Source organism: Acomys russatus, chromosome 10 (assembly GCF_903995435.1).
Source record: "Acomys russatus chromosome 10, mAcoRus1.1, whole genome shotgun sequence".
Classification (NCBI taxonomy): domain Eukaryota; kingdom Metazoa; phylum Chordata; class Mammalia; order Rodentia; family Muridae; genus Acomys; species Acomys russatus.
In genome coordinates this window covers 34,235,282-34,248,862 of record NC_067146.1, presented here as the reverse complement: position 1 = coordinate 34,248,862, position 13,581 = coordinate 34,235,282, and the positions used below count along the sequence as shown (strand labels likewise).

The following is a 13,581-nucleotide window of genomic DNA, read 5'->3' as shown; positions in this document are numbered from 1 at the left end:
TGTAAGTGCTTCAGTCCTTTGAAATTGATATTGATGCTGCAACTATGAGTTTTGGTATTCCTGATTCTGAAGGCATTTAGACGGCTGTTTTATGCAGATAAGATGAACAAAAAAGTGATAAATAGATAACAGATCTTAAATATTTCATTTAATATGTTTATTATAGCACCATTATGAAATCAACTTCAATAAGGAACAATTTGAATATGCTAGAAATGTATCAAATTTTAATATATTTAAGCTAACAGTTTGCTAAGAAAGCATTCTCACCAGATCACATTGTAGAACATTTCTATCGCTTCAAATGGTCACCTTGCAGTTACTCTCAGCCAGAAGCATCACTCACCTGCCTGTTCACACTACATGTTAATCTGGCTGGTTCTAGAATGCCATCGGAATGAAATAAATCCAAAACATTTGTTTATATCTGGCTTCTTTCATTCATCTAACCATCACATCTACCTTTGATGCCATCACATTTATTGTGGGCTCATAGTTATTCTAAAGATTCTCTGATTGGTACTGGTTTGAGTTATTGCAGACAAATGTCATCCATATTCAGAATTAAATGGCTAGTTGGAGAGCGTCATCATACAGCTGGCGTGCTGTGGGCTACTATCTCTATAGATGAAGTAAATCTACCAGCAGATGGAAAATCACTGATATCATAGCTTATTGCTAAGTAGTAAGGAAAAAAAAAACATTTTCTATGAGAATTTTTCATCATGGCAGCTTAAATATGAACTGAGTTTCAGAAGAAATACAAGCACATCTTTTCTTGGGTGTGTTTGCTTCTGTACAAAGCCTAAAGGCCAGTGTTTTGAGAAATAAGAGTTTATAGTTCCAAAGTACGAAACTCACAGGGAAAACAAAACACCCTGCGTAGCAAACAGGAGTAGGGGAAGCAGAGAGAGGAAGGTGAGGAAAGGGTGCGGGACGTATAAAGAAATAAGGAGAAAGAAGATGAGATAAACCATTACCAAGTATACCAAAGTCCACAGACGCTCTCGCTGCAGATGTGAGAACAACCATCCAACAAGGTTGAAGTCAGAAATGTAGGAAGAACTCGAGAGTGTGATTTGTATGTACTCATTGCTTGCAACTTTGGTCACAAAACCTAATGACGAGAAATAACACCTAAAATCAAGTTAAAATTGTGCAAAAGATACATAGGCAGAATGTCATCAAACTGTATATGACAATATATATCAAAGGCTACACACCCTGATTGGAATGTGTATAGTGTAACATTTCAAATTTGACCAGTTTTCAATACTTGACAGTGCTAGGAAGCAAGAAGAAGAAAATAAGTTAGAAAAGAAGAAATAAAACCATTACAATTCGCAGATAGTGAAATTTTCTATTTAGAAAACTTAAGAAGTACCTACTGTTCAAAATAACACAAGGTTTTAGCAAGTTCTTTGAATACATAGTATGAAAATATAACATGTATTTTTTAACCTTTACAGAAAGGGAGAAAATTGTAAGTTTTAAAACATTACATTAATAGATATCAAGAAGTAGAGTATGGAAGACCTTAAAGGGAACAATAAATCTCTACTGAAACGTGATAAACCAAGTGTGTATAAGGCAAAGGAATTTTATCCATAGACTAAAAGATTCAGGAGCTGCATTGAGTCAACATCTTACAAGTCGATTTGCATAGTCAGTCCCATTCTAATGAAAATCCAAAAGTGTTTCCAATAACTTTGGTAAGCAGTTGTGAAAATGTACATGAAAGGAGAGTACAATAAGACAACCATTTCCAATGCCTTAAAAGAGATTGTTATTAGATTGCTATAAATTGGACAGAGAAGTAGAAAATCTGGATACAGCTGTTGGCATAGTTACTCTGCAGTAGCTGAAAAATTATTGAAAAAGGCATATCAATAAACGGGAGAGAAAAGACAAATGAGGCCCCCACCTCAATCCATACATTCCATTGCAGTTGGCCTGGCCAAGGAATACGAAAAGTAAAACCAAAGTAAAGAGGGTAGTGGAGAAACGTACTGGTAGGTCTTTGGTTTTAAAAGAAAAAGTTCCATAAAGGAAAGGATTGAGAAAAGGGCAGCATTATAATTAGGAACTTACATGTCTCAAATGAATACCTTTAAGAAAATGAAACAATCAGAAGCAAAAGCAAAGTATCGAAAATAAGTAATTGAGTCAATAATAAGAGACTACCTGCGGGTCCGGAACATGAGCAGACATGGCACAAAAGAAGCCTTGGTGGAAGATAGTTGCCAAGTATATTGCAAACAGCCAGGAAGTGGAGATTGAAAACCAATGTGAATTCCAGTGGAATTGACTTAAGTTGGGCATTCTGAGTTCAAGGAAGATGCAAAGGTAGGGAGACTCTTAACTCTCTGTGCACAGGAAAATATGCTGGCTCAGCCACTTTGAAAAAAAAAAAAACAATTTGCTACTGTCAGCCAGAATTTATCCAAAAAATTCTATCTTTTGTTAAGCATCTTAATAAAATGAAAATGTCTTACTCATGATTCATAACTCATGTAATACAGTCTCGTAACAGGAAAATGGAACACATCTGACATCTCTATTAACATGAGCACGCATGCATATACTGCGGTGTGCTCACAGCTCAGCAGGATGCGAGCATTGTGTCAGCAGCTCACTACTAGTATAGTCTGAACTTTCTTACTGGGCACAACAGCCCAGCAAAATACAGAATAATCCCATTGATATGAAGTCTTGACAAAATAATGATATATTGTTTAAACAAAAATGCAGCAAAACTAAAAGCAAGCAGTGGCAAGAATGATAATATTCCAACAAAATTAATTCCGCACGGGGTTAGTGACTGAGAGGCAGCCCAGAGGGCCCACGCACAGGACTGCGGTGTAGCTCCTGCTCCTCGTGAGTTAGTTCAGGAGTTGTGGTAATGCCTCTGCTTGTTGTGCTTTAAATTTTATTTCAGATGTTGTCAACTCAGTACTTTAAAAAATGAAACCCACCAGATGCAGTATCTTATATTTAACAATTATGTGTCTATAAAATGAATATATCATAGTTTTTACTATTTGAGCACTTAGAAAAGAGCTTAAAACTATCTCATTTTTTTATAGTATGAAAACTGTATGGTACTCATTTATTATTAGCATTTTGTTTCTGTTAACAATGGATCTCACTCTGTAGCCTAGGCTTACCTGGAACCCACCGTATAGACCAGGCTGGCCCTGAGCTAAGGAAAGTCTCCCTGCTCGACTGCAAGTGATAGAATTACAGGCATGAACTACTGTGGCCAGCAACCATGGCAGCTCCTGAAATATATACATATCCTTACTAGCCACCAATCTACTACCTTAGGATATATCTTATATAGGCGCCTAGATCTGTGAGGGTTTAAGGGAAAGTTCTAGATGTAAGCCAATCATACTACTTAACGTTTCCATGAACACTGAGGTAAAGACCTTTGCGTCCTTGCCTTGTAGGTTCTTGACAAGAAGGAACTGTTTCCATAAAGTACATGAGGATGAGTGAGGACAGAAGTAGAATTTCTTCTAGAAGGAGAGAGTGAGAAGGAGTTAGTATGTTTGTATGTTACATATGAAAATTACATTGATGACACTGCGGTCAATACTGGTGGTAGGTCTGTATCATTGATAGCCTGCTGTAAGGTTTATAATTGTACAAATCAGCTTGGATATAAATTGTAATGCAAACATCATATTTTCTGAGACCCAGTTCATTGTATGTTACAGAATTATTAAAGCAATCGAAGCATGTGCCCCTTTTGTAAGCAGCTGTCCAGTTCTGCAGATTAAAAATTCAAGGAAACACAGATCTCTCAACCCTTCCCACAGTTGTACTGGCATCAGAATAAGTACCTCATTGTTTCCTGGGCAAGCAAAACGAAACCCAAGGAGGACTGCCAGTTTGAAATTGCAGTGTGACATTTGAATTACAGAGGTCGGCTTTGCCCTGTTGACTACTTACTTCAGGATCTCAGTGGGAACACGAAAGATCATGGGCTGCCTCCCTGCCTTGTAGGCATTTAGCACAAATGTACAGACAGGTGGCACTCGTCTAGTTGCAAATAGAAAACATTTATTAGAAGGAATTAAGAAGATTGAATCGTGGAGCATTTATTTGCGTCTCACAAGAAGCTAGCATTATAATATAGCATAAATGTAAACTATAAACATTGTACTACAGAATTTACATTGTTTTCATGGAGACCTGTAAAAAGCCTAATGGCCATAGCAAGAAACTCTTTCAGTGAGGACACTGAGGCTGGACCTATGGATTTGGGGGGCATCAGCCCTCACTTTTCTACTTGCAGGTCGATTTTGTTGTCTGTTCTCTGTTGCTGAAGAGACTGTGACAGTGCAAGGGGCTGCTCAAGAAGGCAGGCTGGTGTCCTGTAGAGCAGAGCTACTAAAGCCATGTGGAAGGAAGTGGAGAGTGCTGTGTGGACGCTCTGTAGTCACCTGAGCTTAAGGAGGTGTCCCATTAGCTTGACCAATATATTGTTCTGATCCCATAAAAACCAACCCTGAATTTGTCAAAACATTTTTTTGTTTTTTGGGTTTTTTTTTTTTTCCTTAAATTTAAGCATCGGGAAATACTTCTTTGAGCTCTCTAGCATTACTATGGCACTTCTGTGGCTGCCCTCTTTATTTTCTCTTCAGTTGTTTGTCCAGGATGTGTGAGAGAAATCGGCTTCCCCTAAGACCAAGGGCAGCCGTGCTCACTGCTCTGTGTACTAGCATCACGTCAGCATATCAGAGCTCGTCCCTGCTGTTGTCCCTACTGTGCAGGGATCATACACTCTTCTTGCTGTTTTGTCTTTGGGAAGTAAAGACCTGAACAACCAGCACAAAAACGATCATTGTTTCAACTCATCTGGACACACATCTGGGTTAAAGGAAGATTCTGACCCTGATGTGACAGTATTTACAGAAGCACACACCTGTACGACCATAAGGGGAGTCTCAATCCTTGTGGCTGACACCTAGCAAACCTTGAGCATTCTCCTGTGTGCAGGGCAGATAGTACATCAGGCATAGGATGGTCAATAGAGGAAGTAGCTTCTCTGGCTTGCCTGTTGACACAGTTTCCCCTGCAGTCCATTAGGTCTGTCATGTGACTTTAGATTAATCCCTAGAGCAGGGACCTTTGTGCGGATCTGAGCTGATAGAAGTCAATGCTGGCCGTATCAGGGATACATCTCTAGGACAGACAAACTCTCATGAAAACCCCAAGACAGATCTTTGGACTCCAACTGCCTTGTGTTGTCTTTCTGGTGATGAAGATAACTCAATGGAGCAGGAACAGCTCTGAGCCTCATCACCCTTGTCAACACCCCACTCCCCACATTAAAACCAGATTTAGAAGACATCTCATCACAGCAGTAGAGTAGCAGGTTCCCTGTGTGTAGACCCATTGCAGTTCCTGTGTAGAAGCAAGAATTAGGACTGTTGAGTCCAAGCCCCAGCTGAATAGGTGATACCAGTAAGTATGGCCTGCCTTGGAAAGTACGTTGGCTGCTCTGTCAAACCACACTCAAAACTACGTGCACCCTGTGAATGTCATGGAGCTGCTTTCTGACTCCGTAACTCTGCTAGCCCATCCCTTGCTTTAAGATGACCACTAGTGAGGTCACCTGCCCTCCTGCACAAGGGCCTGGATTTGCTGGGGGATTTTGAGGAGAGAGGAATTGAAACTTCCTGGTCCTCTGGATACTGGCTCAAAACTCACTGTCCTATCTAGTCCCATGGTGAGAAGAATTGCTGAAAGGGAGACTTATTTTTTTTTGTGGGTAAGTTTTGTACGTTTATGGAAAGACTATTGATAGGTCGTCTCTTCATAATGCTGATACCCTTGATTACTTACAGGAGAATTGCCAAGGGATCAGGGATGGCTTTGCTGTGGCCAGGGATGCATGCTGTGGCCAGTTATCCCCACAATGGAGTCATTTAATTAGATGTGGTCCCTGGTGCCTCCTTGGTACTGGCTTTTTTGTCTGGGATGTTGTAGACAGTGAAGGTTTCCAGGCCCCACTTAACGCAGCCCCTGTGTGTGCTAAAGCCAAGCCATGTCTGTCCATTTACTACAACACCTCGATCTACTTGGATGATTGATTTAGGACAAATGGAACCTGAGTACACTCAGGTTTCTAAGGTAAATCCTGAGGGTGTGTCAGAATTCTTTACCTGGGAACCTATGGAGCATACATGCTACAGGTTGAGCTGTTCTCTGCTTTGGAATCCTGTTCACTGTAGTCTTCCTCTAATACTTTCTCGTGGTCACTTCGATCAGTGTGGCCACAGGTATGTCCTTATGGGATAATCTACCAAATGCCATAAACTATATCGAAAAATGCGGGAGACAAGTGCACTGCTCTCCACTAGCCCTGGGAACAGAGGCATGGTGGCCTTTGTTTCAGATTAGCTTTGCAGTAATACTGTACAGGCTTAGAGTAAATAAAAACGGTGCCTCTTTTAGGGCAGTGGCAGACTTGTTCATCTGACATCGTTTAGTATTGGAATTTTTAAGGCCAGTACCCTAACAGTCCACCCTCTACTTGAGAACTCTATTCACCCAACAGTTCCCTGGATTTGAACTTGGTTTGGCAATCATCTCTTAATTCTAGCACTAATTTTAAAATGTTCAAAGCCATCAAATCTTGTTGTTCCCCTCCTGTTTAATAGTACTTTCATTCCGTTTTCCACTTTCCTGAAGGGAGAGAAAAGAGTCAGGCAGCACCTGAGCTGCTGTTTGGAAATGGCCCCGCTGAGATGTTCTGTTTCCTAGATACTTCCTTCATCTCACTGAGAAGCTGATGGTGCGTCTCAACTCTGCCGAGGGCAGGTTAAACTAATCCGCTTTCTAGAATATGTCTAGCCTTCAGCCACTGCCTGTTCCAGACCACATTCCTGCTGTTTCCCCCTGTCTGGTTATGGCAGACTCCCTTCCTGTGTGGACCCCCTTCCTTCTAAAACATTACCAACCACCCAAACATAGCAGCCTAAAATAAGGAATAGCTCTACAGTACACTGTGAACCGGTTCATCTGGACCTTTCTCAGCCCACATCTGTCCCAAGGCCGTAAGTAAGGTGTCAGCCAGCGCTGTGGTCATCTAAGCACTCAGCTGGGAGAGGGTCTGCATCCAGACTCACTCACAGCTGTCCACAGGATGCAGAAGAGCCATTTCCATGCTCCCTCATGTGACTGTTGGCAGACTCCTGTTTCCTGCTGGCTGTGGGCCAGGCAACTCAGTACCTCATAATGTGGCCTCTTCCTGCTCACAGCATGGATTCCTGCCTCCTAATAGTGAGGACTCAGAGAGAGCAAGAGGACAAAAGAGGCACAAGTCACACTTCCTGTAACTAAGTTAGTTACTTCCTGTGTATTTAGCTTCAACTGAATTGCTAGGTCCAGTCCACACTCGAGAGGAAAGATTACAGGAGAGCTCAGGAAGCTGTGTAGCTGGGAGTCATTTTACCATTGAGATACCATGGCAGGAAATAGTGGCCCTGGTTTTGAGTATGCCTTCTATTTCTGGTAGATAAAAACTAAGGCAAACGTTAAAACCTGATGCTAATTAATAAACTAGCAAAATTAATAGGAAATATTTAAAAAGGAAACATGCATCTCAGTAGTTATAAGATATTTTATTTGAAGATCTTTAGTTAAAATTGCTTGCATAATAATTTAGCAGCAGCATGGTAAGTAACATGTGCTGAGCTCTTGAAGGCTGGGTACTTGGAACTATATGAGTAATGTTGGTATTCATCTTAAATGGTTCTCTATTTGAGGGCTGGACAGATAGCACATTGGTTAAAAGCTCTTCCTGCTTTTACAGAGGATCCAGATTCAGTTCTCAGCACCTGCATTGGTGGCTCATGACTACTTATTACTCCAAGGGGGGATCTGATGCCTTTAGCCTCCAAAGACATTATCTGTCATGAGCACATACCCCGTCCCCGCACCCCCACTTCCTCATGCGCATGCACACATAATTTAAAATAATAAAACGGATCTTTAAAAAATGTTTCTCTCCAAGGAGACTAGGATGGTATGAGAACCAAGATGCATTCTCAGAACCAAAGTCTGAGGTGCCATAAACATGTAAACACAAGCACATATCCATATGCTCCCAAACCCACTAATGTCATGTGACCCTGTACCAGCTAATATTTCTGACACTAAGGAGACTGTTATCGTATGTGGTCCCTCAACTTTTGATTTCCCAAACTGTGAGGTGAAGCAACCCTCTCTATAAAGTTCAAACAACAACAACAACAACAACAACAACAAAAAAAAAAACCAAAAAAAAAAAAAAAAAAACAGATACATTTTGAATGACGTAGCAAAGGGGAGGGAGTCAGAATGTGATATGCACCACAGGCATTACATTGGATATTTGTGTGTTTGTTTCCTTCAACTCTCTTATTAATTATCTATGACATTGAAATCTATAAACTATTCTCTGGAGGAGTAGACCATAAAAGATGCAGGCAAATGCTCTCTCTCTCTAGATATGCCTTGTTGCACTACTCTGTGGCTGTCCTGGAGAAACGAGAAGTCAGCAGTACTCCCAGTGAGAAGGCCTCGCAGTCTCTAAGCGTCTCTGTGTTACCTTTTGAGCGTGTCATTTACAACAGACCCTGATGAAAGTGCTTCATAGCTCTGCAAGTAATGTTTATTTAGAGTCTTAAGTGGCCCAGGCCACACGGAAGTCATTGGCCCAACATAGGAAAAAGAAATGCCTTTGTGGGGAACATACTTTTTGCTAAAATCCTAGTTGATGGAGAATTGTCTAATGGTATTTCAGCCTGGAAAGCTGAGATGAGCATCAGTGTCTCGTCTGAGGTCTTCCTCCATACGGAAAGTTCTATTTTCTCTCAGAAGTGAGTCTGAGAATATACATAACTGGATTCAAAGCGAGTAAACAAATTCCCACAAATTGCACAATTAAGGCTATTTTTATGATGAGCACCATTTAGCGTCCCAGAATTTACCAGAGTAAACATTGCTACAGCAAAAATTACTGCAAATTGTTGAACCTAACAACAAGAGGAAATCCCCAGGAGGGTCATTTAGGCCTCTACTGCAGCGATGCTTAGCTGTATTTCATACTGGAAAGCTGAGATTAGCAGGAAAATCAGGCTCTACCATGGTGTACAGATGTGGTTGCAACTGTCTTCATTTATACAGCAAACATTTGTTCAGGGCCTACTGTATGCCAAACAGTCTGCCAGCCACTGGGATTACAGGGATAAATTGTACCTAGCGTGGTTGAGGGACTTTCAGTTGATGGGGAAAGGCAGATGTGACTGAGTGCTCAGACAGATGAAGGTGTGCACTGGGCCATAGGGAGGTGAGATAGTCTTCCTGGCAACAGCTTTCCGGAGTGTTGTGATGTGAGTGCATGTGGCAGGGGCTGAGTGAGGCTCACTGGAACATAGGACCTCTCTTGAGTTTGATATAAGCTGGTCCGCATTTAGAACATAAAAAGGACCCAGCTTAGGAAAGGAGTGGCTTGTGTCAGAATACTGAGAGAGGATGTTTGTGTGGAGACCCAAGGAATCATACGTACAAGTCAAAGACTTAGTAGACATTTGGTTACCAGAAACGGGCTTGGTGAGGCTTCATGCAGTGTCGCCACTGCAGTGACCAGCTATTTTGACTATCATGGGCTGTGCCTTTCTGTTCAATGTTTTCCAGGCACCACATAGCAGTGACAACCTTGTCTTGGTAAGGAACTGGGGTTTGTTTGTTTGTTTGTTTGTTTGTTTTTCTTTTTGTCTTTCACTGGACAGATCAAAACTTTGACCTAGAAGTTTTCTTGAAAAATCTCAGAAGCAGCATTTGAACCTAGATCTAAGTGACCACACAACTCAGATTTGAAAGTTTATGTTCCTTCAGTAAAACATGATGCCTCTGGGTCTTATGTATGCTCCAGGTTCTAATACACCCCCATGCTTGGCCTTCCACCAACCAGACGCTGAGGAGTTTACTAAGAAGTGCAACCTGACTGGGCCATTTAATAAAAACATGCATGCATTCTTCAGGCAGGGGAGGAGCAGGGACATTAGAGTAATTTGGGAAGGTTAAAGAGACTAGAGATCAACAAAACTAGGTGTGATAGCACCATGTAAAGGACAAGAACATCACAGAAATCTAAAGGAATCTTACACCTTTCTTCCCCTGGAGGAACAATTTTCATTCTTTTTAAGGACAATGAAATAATTTTTAGTGATTATGTATTGTCTGTGGCTTTTGTAAGAAAGAAGGCATGAAATGCTCCCTAAGCCCAGGAGACGACTTGTCACCGTGCTAAGCACGTCTAAGGCTTAGGAGGAAATAAAATGATATAGGTTGGATTTTTCAGTGATCTCTTTTATAATCCCCCAGCCACTGCTTCTCAAAGAATCTGCCGCCGCCTCCTCCTCCTCCTCGTTCTCCTCTTCCTCCTCTTTTCTTTCTCCCCTTGCTTGCTCAGGATGAACATACTCTGAGAAAAACAAAGACAAGAACTTTGGCCAGTAGACCCATGTGCACGACTTCGAAATGAATTGAATGATAATCAAAGCTGTGGATGGTGAATCTCAACCCAGCAGGATCATACAGAAACCTTTACATATGAGGAAATGTTAAAGAAGTATATTCTTGATGTTTTTCCCCTTGCAGAACTTTTGTTTCTGTAGATTGGCAATGGTGTAGCATAAGAGTGTGGTTTTCAGGGATCTCTTAGGTAACAGTTTCAACAACGTAACTAATGGCCCATGGGTGAAATATGGGCCAATTTCTCCAAATTAAAATGGTATATTCAGACCCATGTCAGCTAGTTGCTGAATGTATATTGCTAGGCAAACATTAAGCTTCTAAGGTACTATTCTTTACTCTCCAGGGTTTTAATGGGGCCATTAAAAAGAAAAGAGTATTGGCAAATAAGGTAAACAGAACTTAGGAAGGGATGCTCAGTATTTGTCAGTTTTACCCTGAGAACTGTCCTTGCCACATCTGAAATAGATTACAGAGTGAGAAGAAGAATGCCCAAGAACCCAGTTGTTTTAAAGATTTTAAATTTGGTTAGCAGGAAAAGAGCTAGCTACCAAGGAAATAGGTGTTGGTAGCAAGGTTTCCTGGAGCTTTTTATTGTGCTGGGGGGAGGGGAGAGCACTGTGTGACATTGTCCACCTTTCTCTGCATGTAACAGATTTGATCTAAGTTGGAGATTTACAACATGTTGCTAATCTTTTGTTACATATCATTTATTTTACTTGCAGGGTAACCATAAAAATAATTAAGATTTTCAATAAAGATAAAGGGGTCAGAGGATTATACACGTCATCTACTAAATGCAACTTTGTCAGTCCAGAGTTTATGGTATTCTGCACCAGCCTCGTCCTTTGCTCAATTTCCTGATGGTAGGAGTTGTGAGTGGTCGGTGAGAAACAGTGACTCCACAGAGTTTTGTAAGACCTATGCTCTTTAGGGCTTATAATGAACCAGACTCAAAGCAGTGAGCAACCCATGTTATCTTCAGAATACATTTTATAAGGTCGATTGGAAAGAGACAGAGCTAGTAAATGGAAAGATGCTAAAGAGAGGAAGCTGGGAAAATAAAAAAATAAAAGAATCTAGAATTCTTAACATACATTTGTAGAGATAATTATGATAAAAAAGGTATCATAGACAAAGCCAGAACTATTCTGAGAAGTAAGAATTGCTTACAGTTTTGATTTTCATTAAAAGTATTTGAAGGGGGAGGTTGGAGAGATGGCTCAGCCAATAAGAGCACTGGCTGCTCTTCCAGAGGTCCTGAGTTCAATCCCCAGCAACCACATGGTGCCTCACAACCATCTATACTGGAATCTGATGCTCTCTTCTGGCATACAGGTGTGTATATAGATGGAGCACTCATACATAAAATAAATAAACAAAATCTTTATTAAAAAAAGTATCTGAAGGAATGTTACCTGAACCAGCAGCTACCTAAAACTAACAAGCTACATTGGTCAGCTGCATTCAAAGATACTTGGAATGGTACTTGAAATTAACGCAGACATGTCCTTCCTTGTGACACTGGAACATAATCTACAAAGTTCATGTTCAAGAAATATGAAATTGAATTAACAAGAAAAGACTCTCAAAAGAAAATTCGTAATATTTAAGCTTATGATTTTGCGTTGACCATTTATATAGCTGCCCTCAGCCTCAGTTAGTACACGTGGCCTGGGTGTGTAGGCACAGCTTAGACGTGCCTAGTAGACATATGAGACTAGTGTCAAAGAATCCTAGATTTTTAGATGCTAAACTGCCATGTGTGTTCAAAATGAATAATATTAATACAAACCTTTTCTTTCCAGTCAAGATGTCTTTGGTTTTACTTGAATGAAAATGGTGGGGAGTGGACCCACCTCTCCTGCTACCATCTTGAAAGCTTACTGTTCTACATGAGCAGTCCTACCCTTGTGTCTGTAGACAAATGCATAAGGTTGTGGTCTCTGTGATAACGGCCCTGGTGTGAGGAAGAACAGTCCAACGGGTTGCAGTGTGTCATCGTCAGTGCACACGGTTTCTTAGTAGACACTGTCTGCTTCTAGGCTCCATATCTAGAGCAATGCTGAGGTACTAGGAAATCAATCAGAGCACAGCGTCAAGTACAGAGAGGAAGATTCTGCACTGTTCACAAAATACAAATTGTTAGGTTTGCGAAGGAGAAGTCGGCAAATTGTTGAGCGATGGCCTTGCAGACTAGGAAGGATCACAAGGCAAGTGACCAGATTTCCTTCATGCCAAGCACAGGCAAAAGGGTGGTGCACACCTCCCACAGTGTCAGAGTGAGTACAGCACAGAGGGAAGAGGAAGGAAGAGTGGCAACCAGAAGCTGAGGCAATTTACTCAAAAATACCCATCATCCCATTGTTCACAAAGGCTTGCTTGAAGGCAGTGTGAATTCCTGTCTGCATCTTATATGTTGAAGACGCCCAACCTGAAGGAATTTATGAATTAAATGAACTTGGTCTTCTTAGCCCACAGAATCTGTGATTTATCCCTAAATTACATAAGGTAAAAATGTCAGGCAATTATTTTGAATTATAGCCTCATAGCCTGGTGCTGCCAAGAGGAGTTACTTTCCAATAATGTTGAGGAAGTCAGTGACAAAGGCGCACATTTGTTTCAGAGGTCATGAACTCAAATGCCTACAGGGTCCCGCTCGCCTTAGAAGGAAGGGAGCAAGCTAACAGCAGGCCACTGCCAGTTAGCAGAGTTCTGGGAACTGGAAGGTTAATGTCTACACTGGCCACCACAGCAGGTAGAGCCTCATACTGTGCTCAGATCTGTAGCTTTCTGAGAAAAAGCTGAAAATCTAAACTTAGCTGATTTTTTTTTTCAGACTGACAAAATAGTTTATTAGCATCCTCTGTAGGTCTAACGCAGCACTTGTATAGTCAGGAGCCCTGGTCTGTCCCTTAGCCTCAGTTCATTGCCTCTGTAATTAACAAATACAACACAACTGATTGAACTCTGGCATTGAGGAGAGTCGATTTACTAAGCTTTTGAAGGCTTCATTAAGGCTCTGCTGACTCTATGAAGCGTTGACCT

The 13,581-nt window shown here is 41.1% G+C and overlaps 1 protein-coding gene across 1 annotated transcript in view; it reads left to right on the top strand.

Annotated features, from left to right (window-relative positions):
- The window catches only part of Ppp1r9a (protein phosphatase 1 regulatory subunit 9A), a 125,457-nt gene that overhangs the window by 48,008 nt on the left and 63,868 nt on the right, over positions 1-13,581 (top strand). The window lies entirely within an intron of this gene.